The sequence below is a fragment of the Saccoglossus kowalevskii genome, chromosome 1, assembly GCF_978046115.1.
Source record: "Saccoglossus kowalevskii chromosome 1, keSacKowa6.1, whole genome shotgun sequence".
Taxonomy (NCBI): Eukaryota; Metazoa; Hemichordata; class Enteropneusta; family Harrimaniidae; genus Saccoglossus; species Saccoglossus kowalevskii.
Window position 1 is genome coordinate 34,324,799 of NC_140641.1, and position 14,389 is coordinate 34,339,187.

Below are 14,389 nucleotides of genomic sequence, written 5' to 3' on the forward strand. Positions count from 1 at the left end.
TGCAGCCAAGAAGTAACTGATGAAAGAACCTCAAAGCAAGAAGCCCAGAATTAACTGATGAAAGAACCTCAAGGCCTGAAGCAAAGGACAAAAGTAAGTAAATGTTGTTTGAACCTTGAAACATACAGCAAAAATGACTTATGTATGGACCTCAAGGCATGGGGCAAAGGAATGACTGATGGAAGGACCTCAAGTTATGCAGCCAAGTAGTAACTGATGAAAGAATCTCAAGGCATGCTGCCAAGAAGTAACTGATGAAAAAACCTCAAGGCCCAAAACAAAGAATTTACTGATGTATGGATCTCAGGTCAGACAATGAAGCTAATGAAGCGAGAAAGTAACTGGTGAATAAACCTTAAATCACACAGCCATGAAGTAACTGATGAAGGAACCCTACGCCACGAAGGCAAATAAATGACCGATGAGTTGATCTCAAAAAACGAAAGCAAATAAAAACTGATGTATGAACCTCGAAGCATGCAGCCAAGAAATAACTGATGAAAGGACTTGAAAACCATAAGGTACACAGCCAAGTAATAACTGATGAAATAAGCTCAAGGTACAAATGCCAAGAAGTAACTGATGAAAGATACTCAAAGCATGGAGCAAAGAAATAACTAATGTAAGAACCTCCAGGCACAAAAGCAAATAAATGACTGATGTATTGATCTTAAGATATGAAAGCGGGTAAGGACTGGTGTATGGACCTTGAAACATACAGCCAAGAAATAGCTGATAAAAAAACCTCAATGCACACAGCCAAGAAGTAACTGATGAAAGAAACTTGAAGCAAGTGGCCAAGAGGTAACTGATAAAAGATACTCAAAGCACGTGGCCAAGAAGTAAGTGATGAAAGAATCTTAAGGCATGAAGGCATGAAGGCAAAGAAATGACTAATGTATGGGTCTCACGCACGAGAGTAAGGAATGAATGTTGTATGAACCTCAAAGAATGCAGCCAAGAAGTAACTGATGAAAGAACATCAAGTGACCAAGGCAAATAAATGACTGATGTATGGATCTCGGGCACGAATGCAAAAAATTACTGATGTATGGACCTCAAAGCACGTAGCCTAAAAACAACTGATAAAAGGATCGTAAGCGTGCAGCAGAGAAAAGACTACAGAGTATAGGGTATAGGATCTCAGGGTATAGAGCCAAGAAATGACTGATGAAAAAACCTCAAGACATGCAGCCAAGAAGTAACTGATGACAGAATCTCAATATGTGCAGCCAAGAAATGACTCATGAAAGGACCTCAAGGCGTGAAAGCAAGATTTGACATTCAGCCTAGAAATCACTGTCAGTTTTTTTTTTAAATAGAATGGCATGTATCAATCTAGATCAATAGTGAATATTGTATGTTATCAACAAATTGATGTATTATCACAAGATTGGTAATTACATCAGTACGTTTTCAACCAGTACCTAAAGGTACACTTATCCAAATAGTTCACTGTCTAAATACAGACAATTCACTGAGATGTCCAGCACGATTACCCCGGATTGAACAACACGTGAAGGTCAACTTAAATCCTTTCACTTGTATGTGTTCAGTGATTGATATAACAGACACGTTATTCATATAACGAGTATGCCATTTATGCCACCAACTATATGGGAATGGGGTTAAATGTCGGTCGGTGGATTGGGGCTTGATACCACGCACACATTTGAAGCGGAATTAATATTAACCTGCGCATCGATTGATATGGAAAAGAGCATGTGTGCCAGTACATCGAGATTAAGCGGTTGAACGCATACATGGTTGTATTATCAGGTCTGATGGCGATATACTGCTCGCTTTACAGGGAATTATTCTGTTTGAGTGACTCTGAAAATAAGGCAAATTGTTCATCCAGCACATACAATAATTAAACATAACACTCTTCAATTGACCGTATGCAAAGGTGAATGAAAGACTGGCAAAATTAAGCGGTCCAAATTGATCTTATTCGTGAATTCTGTACAATTCATGCACGTTGAAATCCTTCGTACGGTGTAATCACCTATAAAAATAGGAAATATATATAATAATAATTAACGGTGGATTCAACTAACTGTGATATTCTAATGAATCAAGCCTTGGGCAGGACAGTTGCCTGGATATGTTTTGTTTAAATAAGATACTTCGTTTTCTATTTTATTTTATAGTATAAGCTGCAGAATGCATTTCATTTTATCCTACCGTTTTGGGGTACAAAATGATGCATAATTCATCGACAATTTTGTACACGGTGTGGTGGAAACAATATTCGTTGGAAAAAAGGCACGGAGATCTGCTCGTCATATTGTTGCCCACGCACATGAATGCGCCATCTGGATTGGAGTATAAAATGAGTGACGTGGCTAGGTGAGATGTGTACGAGTTGATGGTGAAGGAGGCTCAAATTATTTCCCGGTGCCCTCTTTTGTGGATCAGTGGAATAATAATATTTATTCATAACGCGATTGAGCCTGGGTGGTTAGCTAGCTTTATTGCACAGCGCTCCTTTCTCCGGGTGAAATGGCGCGGAGTAGTCAGCTTCTAGTTGGGCAAACACTCGCTAAAGCGTTACAACACTTGTGCACACGCAATCGGCTTAAGCAAATAATCTCTCTTCTTGCTCTATGTCGTACAGATATCCATTGCAGATGCCGTCATTGTAAGCATCCTCACCAGTTGAATAGAGTTTTATTTCCAGTTCGGAATAATGGGATTATAAACCTATAGAATTATGTAGTATCTAATAAAGTACGCTTCATCAATACCAGTAATCGTTACATATCGCTAAAATAAAATATTTCCCGTACTCCGTTGAACTTCTTTAATTTAAGTATTTGTCAGACTCACAGATATAGTTACAGCTATGTATCTACTATTTCCGTCAATAAGTGTACGCTCCCAGAAATGGCAATGTTTAAAAACACAAAAAGGATACAAAAACAAAATTGTCGGTTTGAATGATGATATTATCCTTCCAACTAATCACAAAGTAGTTACGTGCTCCCTTGAGAATTTTTGTCATATTTGAGTTATAAATGTAAAAAAATGAAGATCTAGTCATCTCCATTTAAATATCATCCTCCCACACAGAGGTGTTTGTTAATTGGTGAGATTTTAAACATCTTATTGGTCACCCAAATGTGTTGTATTTGTTATGCACCTTTTTTATTGTTTTGAAATAATATAAGATACATAAATGAGCGGGCATCTATCTCCTATCATATGAATGCAAAGTCAAACTGTCATTGAACACAGTTTTAATAGCGAATCATTTTAATACCAGCTAAAAACAGACAGTTTGTCTAATACCATTCAATTTTAAGCCAAAAATTAATTAAATTTTGGGTATTAGTTCAGTTTCAATTTGAACGATGACTGAACCTCTGAAATGCAACATGTGGGAGTGTTTAACAACATATAAATTAAGCCGATACTGTCCCCTTTGACCTTCGGCTTGTGACTCGTAATGTGAGTAAGCAAAACAATTAGGGAATGACAGAATAAAGTGCATGTTGATTACGGATGATTACTATTAAATAAACTAAATTAAACAACTTATGATTGAGCCAGATAGTAATAACAATATTAATAATAATACGTTTATACATCCTGAAGTAAGAAATACAATATTTGGTATGGTACAAATCAAAGAAAATGAATGAAAGGGGCTTCAGAAAATAACTATAGCTAGTCTAGTCTGAGCCCAGCCTTTGTAAACAAAACTAAGTACAAGTATGTGAGGGACTTGGAGTATTTTAGGGAGTAAATGAATGAATGAATGAATGAATGAATGAATGAATGAATGAATGAATGAATGAATGAATGAATGAATGAATGAATGAATGAAATAATTAAATGATTAATGGCTAAATTACTTAAATTATTTTCATGCAATAAATGTAATTTTAAAAGTTTTCTAAATTTCGATACATTTCGTATTGATCGTATGTGGAGGGGGATACTGTTTTTTGCTCCTTTAAAGTAGTAGCAAACTGTCCCAACGTTGTGTTAGCTTTGTCAAGATAGAAATGTTGTTGGCGTTGTTGTCTAGTGTAGTGGTGATGTTTAAGTGGTCCAAAGTAATCACACAATGAATGCAGTGGCGGATCTAGAGGGGGTTATTGCCCTCCCCCACCCGTTGAAAAATGTATTCAATTTGTTTTTGTATAATATAAGAAACATTAACTTAGTCTGGCGATTTTAAAGTTTGGACCCCCCCCCCCGGACCCCCCCCCCCCACCCATAAAAAAATCCTGTATCCGCCCCTGGAATGGGGTGAATCTTGATAGGTAAGGTTATGAATGAATGAATGTAGCGGCTAAGAGTTTATGAAGTTTAAATATATCAAGAATGTGTAGTTGTGAAAAAATATTAGCTGAATTTTCGTTACGTGGCTTAAACAACATTATACGGAATTTTGAATTAGATATGAACAACAAAATCACGTGCGTAAATGTCCATAATGTTCAATATGTGTACCAAGGGCTAAACGGAATCTGTCCATACACGACCATGATCTGGTCCGGACCCGGAATTGCAGAAATGTTTGATCTTGATGATTTGTTAATATTAAAATGGCCGCCATCATTCGGCCATCTTGAATCAGATTATGAAACGGATGAACTTACACCAATCTCATGATGCCTGTGTGAAGTATGAATGTGATCGGAGGCATATCCGAGATGCGGGCCAGACGCACGCACGCACGCACACACTGACCTGACAGAAGAACATAATTACCTATAAGAAGGCTAACGGCGGGAGGGCAGGAACGAGAGAGACGAACATTTATAACTAATACACCAATATTTACATAACCAATATTTGTAAGTTAAGTGATTTTAAATTGACTGTCGGAGAAAACAAGATTCAGTTTTCCCCAAATGCAGTTGCTACAATTTTTTTTCAAGTGAAAACAATTTTGAAGTGAATGTACAAAACAATACCGATCTTATCTTTCCTGTAATTTAAAATGCCTCAGTTATTCGTATGGCAACAATCAGATATGCTGTAGGGTCTATGTTAACGTGGCAATAGTTAACTTCAGACTATTCGGACATTTAGTGCTGCAAACACAACGGGGGAGTATTTTGTGGGCGTCGGCCGAAACCACTCCCGATCTCCTCTGAGTACAGTTACTTGCACTAGCTGTTTTAATTTAATTTGAAGTACTAGACAAGATCAACTAATAATTTTCTAATTGTCACCATTTGTTGACATCGACCATTCAGAAGTTAGAACCACGCCCTATTTACGACTTCACTGCTAAAAAAATAATAATGTTGTTTTGAAGTTTGCAGTTGGGAATAATGGCCAGTAACAATATAGCTTGCCTCTTATTAATGCAAGAAATCACCAGCTGTAACGTGGTCGCTTATTGGCTATTCGCGCTGTCGAGCACTCAACCGGTGTACGTATAATCTAATTTATGATATGTTTTAATAAATTATACATGCATATGTTAATTCTCATCTCTGTACTTGTGTGCAAATATGAAATATTTGCTGTGTTTAAATAAAAAGGATAACACGAAACGAGCTACAACAATAAAATACAGTTCTGAGCTGCTCGATTAATCACAAAACAATTGAAATTACCGTATTTACAACTTGGTAATTTAAATTGGTCAAGTTTACACGAACGTGCGAAAGTAAACCGACTAAAAATGTGTTTTTTCCCAGACGGTTTTGAGTGTAAATTCTTTTACAAGTAATGTTAGTAATCAAATTCTAACGGGTGCACATGGACACTTGCAGCAAATTTGACATTCACATTTTATATAACATTCCGTATGTATTTGTATTTGTAATAAATGTCTGTCATCATTTGTCCTGTTCATTTTATATTTTGTAACTTATTTGTGGGGAGTGGCTATTATATGGGCGTCAGCCCCTGCTACATCTCAGACATTGATCGGAGGAATGAATAAACAAACAAACAAACAAACAAACAAATATGAAGAACTTATGGTCACGCCAACATGTTTTTGTGTATAGCAATGTTGGCCGGGGAAGCTCATATCGCCTTGCGACTTATTGGTCTCTCGAATTTCTATTTAGCTTAAATATTGTTGTACCATGCGACAATAACTCTCGATTGTAAGTTATGAAGCAATTTATGGGATGTTGACATGTCAGTGCGCTCTCCCGGTGTCAACCCGGACTGTTCGAACACAAGCACTTGCGACGAAATCCGTCGATCGACCTGTTTTCCATAGGTCCAATAGTACCGGTGATCGGCGGGGTGGTAGGCATTCAGTGATTGAATTTTATTACTTATATCTGATACCATAACATCCGAGCGATAACACGGCAAACTATTCGTCTGCTCAAGGGGAAATTTAGATCTAAATACTCATTGTACAGCCGACGAAGTGAATTTCGAGATGAGAAGGTGTACACCATCCGTGTGATTGTTTGCACTCAAACTGCATGGGAAAACAGCTGACCATCACTATTGTTATTTTGTATACAAAACACATCAAGGATTCGTCAACGGTAAAGTAAGCGTAATATTAGTGTACTGCAGTAACTCTTGTTGTCATTGTTACGACAATAACAAATATGTTATCAAGGATTCATAATATATCTTATTATTATACATCTGTCACCGTAACGCCATACGTTACAGCGTGCCGTAATTTTGCGTATTTTCATCCTACCATATTAGGAAATGCGAATTCCAAATATGAAATGATTGCGCGCGTAAGCGTCCTCTAATAATAAAAACAAACATGGCTGCCACCAGAGTTTGATCGGACTCCACACAAAGAAGCTCACTGAGTCTGTTCTAAACTTTTTGGAATCCGGCATTCCCATGATGTATTCTTGGATGGAAAAGATGTAAAATAATAAGGTTATTACGAGGATACCTCGATACCTGCGCGTCGGTCGATACTTTCGCTGTACTGTCTTTGTGCATACTTTGAGGTATCCTCGTAATAACCTCAAATTAATAGCGTTCAAGACGTCAAATGCCTTGTGCCATGAATTACGGATTAAATCTGGCTTTACGGATTTAAGACCCGGTTCAGATCGTGAGCATGGGCTGATGAAGTGTACGTGACCGCTTAGCTCGGGCTAAGCGCCTAAAACACCATTGTATTCAATGTTCATTTGAAAGATTTACTATTATATTCATAACTATTCATTTGGGTATGTCATTTCCGACATGAAAATCAACGCGAGCACATTTTGTTCCCAAGAAAATAAGAAACTATGTGCTATTTTCTGAATTTGCTTTGGTATTGTTTTATAACGGTATAGAACTTACATGTATACCTTACAAGTTACTGTACTGTTACTGTACAAGTAAGAATGACTGAAGATTTTTGTATATTCTTAACAAGTTAGAGCGTTACTTAGCTCGTTCTAAACGATGTTTCCTCCCTTGCGTGAACCATGGAGCTAAAAAAAACTCCATGCGTGAACGCAATTGAGTCTATCCGATATGCAAACATATGAGATTAGCTTTAATGTTAGCCAGTACTTCGTATATAGCGTGAACACTGACTGCTAATAATGTGTTATGTTATTTAATATTATTGTTCAGAAACTAAAATGTACCCAGGAAATTTTGTATAATATAACTACGCATGTGATGCCCATAAACTGTATTGTACGTCCCCGTAGACCAATGCCTCATTGACATATAATAACATAATAAACGAGGACACTACATGTATTTTGGTTGTCCAGATCGCATTCAGCCTCGTTCGGGGAAAATGGGAAAATGCATTTAATGACTAGTCCAAACATCTGAACGGTTACGCGATCAACAATAATTGCCATATGAATCTAGTGGCAATAAATTCAAAAAATGGCGTGAGTGCGACTAGGATTTTATCTATCAACTGTTATTTTTGCAGTTTTTCAAGGCTAACACATGAAAAGGCGATTTAAATGTCCCTTTGTAATTTGTGACGGTGCAGTCCACATGCTGCACTGATTTTCTCCCAAATCGTAGTTTCTATGCCAACCACCCGTAACTACCGATATCCCAGCAACATTGAATATCATTGCTGAAATGATACAATACAGAAATAACAGACATATGCAGGGATTTAAACTCATGTCTGATTGGTTGACACTCCGCCTTTTGAATATGGGAATAGTGCGAATATGTCTCTTGTTGAGTCCTAGCTATTTCTACTGTCTACGAATATTCGGGTTGGATTGAAGGACCGGAAGTGAACTTACATGGTCATAGCATAATGCGCAGATAGTTATTTCTGTCTAGGAGGAAAAGGTCATGCCATGTTAGTACTGGAATAACAACGAACGTGCATTTAGAAAACGAATACTATAACCATCAAAAATAGGGTATAAACAATTCTCTTTATATACCCCTTTGAACAGAAAATAATATTGTGCATTTGCTTTCCCGGAAAGGACGAAATAGCGCAATATAATTTTGGATGACATATGCTTCGGGTGGGGTAGCGTATTGTTCAAAACCTTTCACGGCGCACTAAAACTGACTAGTATATTTATCCGATTAAAACTTATAAAACACACGGAACGGATAATGGTCTTCAACAGGGGCGAGATCACGTGGGTATATTGTACAAATGCTATTGTTTCTCACGTTGCAACGATTGTATAGGGAACGGTTATATTCCACATGTGGTGGTTGTTGACGTTACTGGGTGGCTAGTTTAATTCTGTATTCTCAATATATTATTATGTCGAACATTATATTTTGTTAGGTTTGCAATATAACGGGGTATTTTAATCCCCGTTTTGGTTGCTATGTCCCATGTATATTTGTCACGCGATCCTTGATGAGCGACTGGTGGCCATCTTTGTTACAAAACAATAAAAGCAAAACAAAACAATATGGTGCTTTATTGCGCAATATACTAATATATGTATTGTAATTAATCGTCCGAGCGCCTATTGTACAGTTTCCCTCGAACGATCAGAAAACCTTTTCCAAGACTTTTGAATAATGTGTGATGCTGAGGTTGAGAAAATGCTCTGGTAACTGAGAATTAAAAATCACTCACATGAACTCACGTTTTCCACATATTACTTACTTTTCTTATTAAAACTAGTATTCCAAAGTATATACTAGTATTAATAGTTTAAATTGAATTCAGTTACAACAATATCTACATATATTAGATTAGTGCATCGGTAAAATTGTAAATTATATTGCCAATCTGTTTTGTATTCTTGAATACTGATGAGTGTTGTTATGGTCATGAGCCATGCTCACTTAGTCGCGTATAGTGGTAGTGAATGTGAATTATCACAAGGGCGCCCTCTACACATGGTTCACGTACATACTTTTTGAGTGGAATTTATGTTTTTTAAATGTTAATATACATTTGAGTAACACTGTAAGATAAAGTTCTAGAATAATATCTGCATGACTAGCGTACGTTTTTTGGCTCTGGATTCCATCGCCAATATGCCCGAGTGGGCTCGAATGTTTTTTATTGGTGTTGTTTTACAAACGCGCCACCAACGTCAGATTAGTGCAAATTGTCCCACTAGAGTAATTTTACATTTGATTCCAGTTTAAAATTATATATTTATCAAAATATTCCATTTTAGTAGCAATAAAAATCTATAACATTGCCATAGAAATACTATTTATGATCATTTTAATATCGCAAAATATTTATTCCAAACGAAAGAATATGATACATAAGGCATAGTTGGTGCACTAACGAAGTAAAGAATGAAATTGGTGTTCCGGGTGGACATATGACGGCTGTTGTGTATTTACAGATTAGGATAACAATAAATAAATACTAGTACTATTCATTTATAACTCAAGCATAGTAAACTGACCAGTACATCTATACGGAGATTAAAATAGCTTGAATTATACTCCCCCGCAAGGACAAACTCGTGAAAGGGCTTTAAGCCGTTTCTTACATTCTGAACAGTTAAATGTGACATATAGCTGATTTACGATTTCACTGTCAGATTCGTGAATTTCAAAAAAAAAAGGAGTATTATTGTCATTGTTTGCGGCATCATAACGTTGATCAATATATACGGCAGTACGATATACGCAATCCTGTGGCCTTCCTGTGTACACCGTCCCTGTTGAGGGACGGTGCAGTGTACTAGTACATCGAAATGATTACTGTTGGTTTTCAAGATTTGGGGCTGTGCGTATGCATTCTCTCGTGACATATAAACTAAACGATTAATAGATGTTGAACAAACGTGCCACACAGATAATGTTATGAGATGCAGGTGAATTGTCGGCGATGTAAGATATGATAACTAACGAACGAACTAGTAATTAGTATGACCGACGACTAGAGGCCAAGTTTGTATTAATGTGATTCAGAGCAGCAAACGTGTAGAATTCAAATCTGTCAAGGTGTCATATTTTTCCATATGCATTTTAATCAAACGAACGTATTTGCGCGGTCTCTTTGTTCTACAATAAAATGGCATCGGATTATGTTCACCAGTGGAGTAGAAATAACTGCAATGCCGATCGATATCCAATTCTATAATCCATAAAGCGAATTAACTTCAAATCCAAATCAACAAACATATTAAATACAGGGCAAGATATTTGCTGACATTTCTACGAACATATTTCAACTACTGACTTTATTTTATCACTACGCAAGTCAGAACATAAAGACAGGGAAGTCTGGACTTTACTTTTGTGAATAATATTAGGCATAGTGTTATCAATCATCGTCACTACAATTCTATTCCTGATATTTCCAAATAATTTATTTACTCCAGAGTTAGATAAAGGTGAAGATATGATCACGATATTTTGTTTCAAAAGTGCTACCTAGTTATAGATATATGCCATGACCTTTCGGATGTTTCTAGGTTCTCCATAGAAACCAATGTTAAATGCCTCAAACATTGTAGTTTTTTTTTACCACCCCCCCTGTTTTTTAACACGAAAAGCAGTTCCGTGAGCATTTGTTTTTATGTCAGTTTTGTGAACATAAAATAAAACCATATGTGTGTTGGTTGGCAAGAACGTCTTGCTTACTAAAAGTAGTGTTTAAGAAGTAATACTTTCCTTATTTTACTAACATTATATCTTGCCAAAAAAAAAACTGTGTGTGGATGACCACACATCTCTCATACATGCGAGTGCACCAAAATCTACAAATCTGCAATGAGTGCCCCATATAAATCACTGGAATTTATGTGAACACGTTCTAAACTTGGAGAACTTTTTACTTTTTACTATTTTCGAAAATGTAAATGAACATGTATGCAATCTTTCAAATATTTGAAGAGTCATGTACCTTTTCACAAAAACTGGAATGTTCTCGTTATGGATTACGTCCATCATGGGGACTTGTTAACCTATAAGTTGTTGATAGAGCAATATAGCAACCAGTGAAATTAACAATAGTGAATAGAATAGTGTGTGTGATGTGGTTTTGTGTTGGAGTACAGATTCAACAGTGTAATGATAGTCTTGGGATCCCATTTCTACTGTTTGACATTGACCTAGGGGTACCATTTCTATGGTGTGATGTTCACCTAGGGGTACCATTTCTACTGTGTGATGTTCAGCTAGGGGTACCATTTGAAAAAGTGTGCTGAAGATTTCCATTTCTACTCTTCAACACTTGCCTAGAGACTGTTCAGCATTGACCTAGGGACACCATTTTTACAGTGCAATGATGGTCTAGGGGTACCATTTTTGTTGTTCAACATTGGCCCAGGATATCATTTCTACGGTGTGATGATGGCTGAATGGTACCATTTCTACTGGTCAGCACTGGCCTAGGGATACCATCTCTACAGTACAATGATGGCTGAATGGTATCATTTCTACTGGTCAGCACTGACCTAGGGATACCACCTGTACAGTACGATGATGGCTGAATGGTAACATTTCTACTGTTCAGCACTGACCTAGGGATACCATTCCTACTGGTCAGCACTTGCCTAGGGATACCATCTCTACTGTTTGATGATGGCTGAATGATACCATTTCTACTGGTCAGCACTGGCCTAGGGATACCATTTATACTGGTCAGCACTGGCCTAGGGATACCATCTCTACTGTGTAATGATGGCTGAATGGTATCATTTCTACTGTTCAACACAGGCCTAGGGATACCATTTATACTGGTCAGCACTGGCCTAGGGATACCATTTCTACTGTGTAATGATGGCTGAATGGTATCATTTCTACTGTTCAGCACTGGCCTAGGGATACCATTTCTACTGGTCAGAACTGGCCTAGGGATACCATCTCTACTGTGTAATGATGGCTGAATGGTATCATTTCTACTGTTCAACACAGGCCTAGGGATACCATTTCTACTGGTCAGCACTGGCCTAGGGATACCATCTCTACTGTGTAATGATGGCTGAATGGTATCATTTCTACTGTTCAGCACTGGCCTAGGGATACCATTTCTACTGTTCAGCACTGGCCTAGGGATACCATTTCTACTGGTCAGCACTGGCCTAGGGATACCATCTCTACTGTGTAATGGTGGCTGAATGGTACCATTTCTTCTGGTCAGCACTGACCTAGGGATACCATTTCTACTGTTTGATGATGGCTGAATGATACCATTTCTACTGGTCAGCACTGGCCTAGGGATACCATTTCTACTGGTCAGCACTGGCCTAGGGATACCATTTCTACTATGTAATGATGGCTGAATGGTAACATTTCCACTGTTCAGCACTGGCCTAGGGATACCATTTCTACTGTGTAATGATGGCTGAATGGTATCATTTCTACTGTTCAGCACTGGCCTAGGGATACTATTTCTACTGGTCAGCACTGGCCTAGGGATACCATCTCTACTGTGTAATGATGGCTGAATGGTATCATTTCTACTGTTCAGCACTGGCCTAGGGATACCATTTCTACTGGTCAGCACTGGCCTAGGGATACCATCTCTACTGTGTAATGATGGCTGAATGGTACCATTTCTTCTGGTCAGCACTGACCTAGGGATACCATTTCTACTGTTTGATGATGGCTGAATGATACCATTTCTACTGGTCAGCACTGGCCTAGGGATACCATTTCTACTGGTCAGCACTGGCCTAGGGATACCATTTCTACTATGTAATGATGGCTGAATGGTAACATTTCTACTGTTCAGCACTGGCCTAGGGATACCATTTCTACTGTGTAATGATGGCTGAATGGTATCATTTCTACTGTTCAGCACTGGCCTAGGGATACCATATCTACTGGTCAGCACTGGCCTAGGGATACCATCTCTACTGTGTAATGATGGCTGAATGGTAACATTTCTACTGTTCAGCACTGGCCTAGGGATACCATTTCTACTGGTCAGCACTGGCCTAGGGATACCATCTCTACTGTGTAATGATGGCTGAATGGTACCATTTCTTCTGGTCAGCACTGACCTAGGGATACCATTTCTACTGTTTGATGATGGCTGAATGATACCATTTCTACTGGTCAGCACTGGCCTAGGGATACCATTTCTACTGGTCAGCACTGGCCTAGGGATACCATTTCTACTATGTAATGATGGCTGAATGGTAACATTTCTACTGTTCAGCACTGGCCTAGGGATACCATTTCTACTGTGTAATGATGGCTGAATGGTATCATTTCTACTGTTCAGCACTGGCCTAGGGATACCATATCTACTGGTCAGCACTGGCCTAGGGATACCATTTCTACTATGTAATGATGGCTGAATGGTAACATTTCTACTGTTCAGCACTGGCCTAGGGATACCATTTCTACTGTGTAATGATGGCTGAATGGTATCATTTCTACTGTTCAGCACTGGCCTAGGGATACCATATCTACTGGTCAGCACTGGCCTAGGGATACCATCTCTACTGTGTAATGATGGCTGAATGGTACCATTTCTTCTGGTCAGCACTGACCTAGGGATACCATTTCTACTGTTTGATGATGGCTGAATGATACCATTTCTACTGGTCAGCACTGGCCTAGGGATACCATTTCTACTGGTCAGCACTGGCCTAGGGATACCATTTCTACTATGTAATGATGGCTGAATGGTAACATTTCTACTGTTCAGCACTGGCCTAGGGATACCATTTCTACTGTGTAATGATGGCTGAATGGTATCATTTCTACTGTTCAGCACTGGCCTAGGGATACCATATCTACTGGTCAGCACTGGCCTAGGGATACCATCTCTACTGTGTAATGATGGCTGAATGGTAACATTTCTACTGTTCAGCACTGGCCTAGGGATACCATTTCTACTGGTCAGCACTGGCCTAGGGACACCATCTCTACTGTGTAATGATGGCTGAATGGTAACATTTCTACTGTTCAGCACTGGCCTAGGGATACCATTTCTACTGGTCAGCACTGGCCTAGGGATACCATCTCTACTGTGTGGCTGAATGGTACCATGGTTTCGCATAAAACACATTTTCTCCTGTATTCCTCCTTTAATTAAAATGAGGTA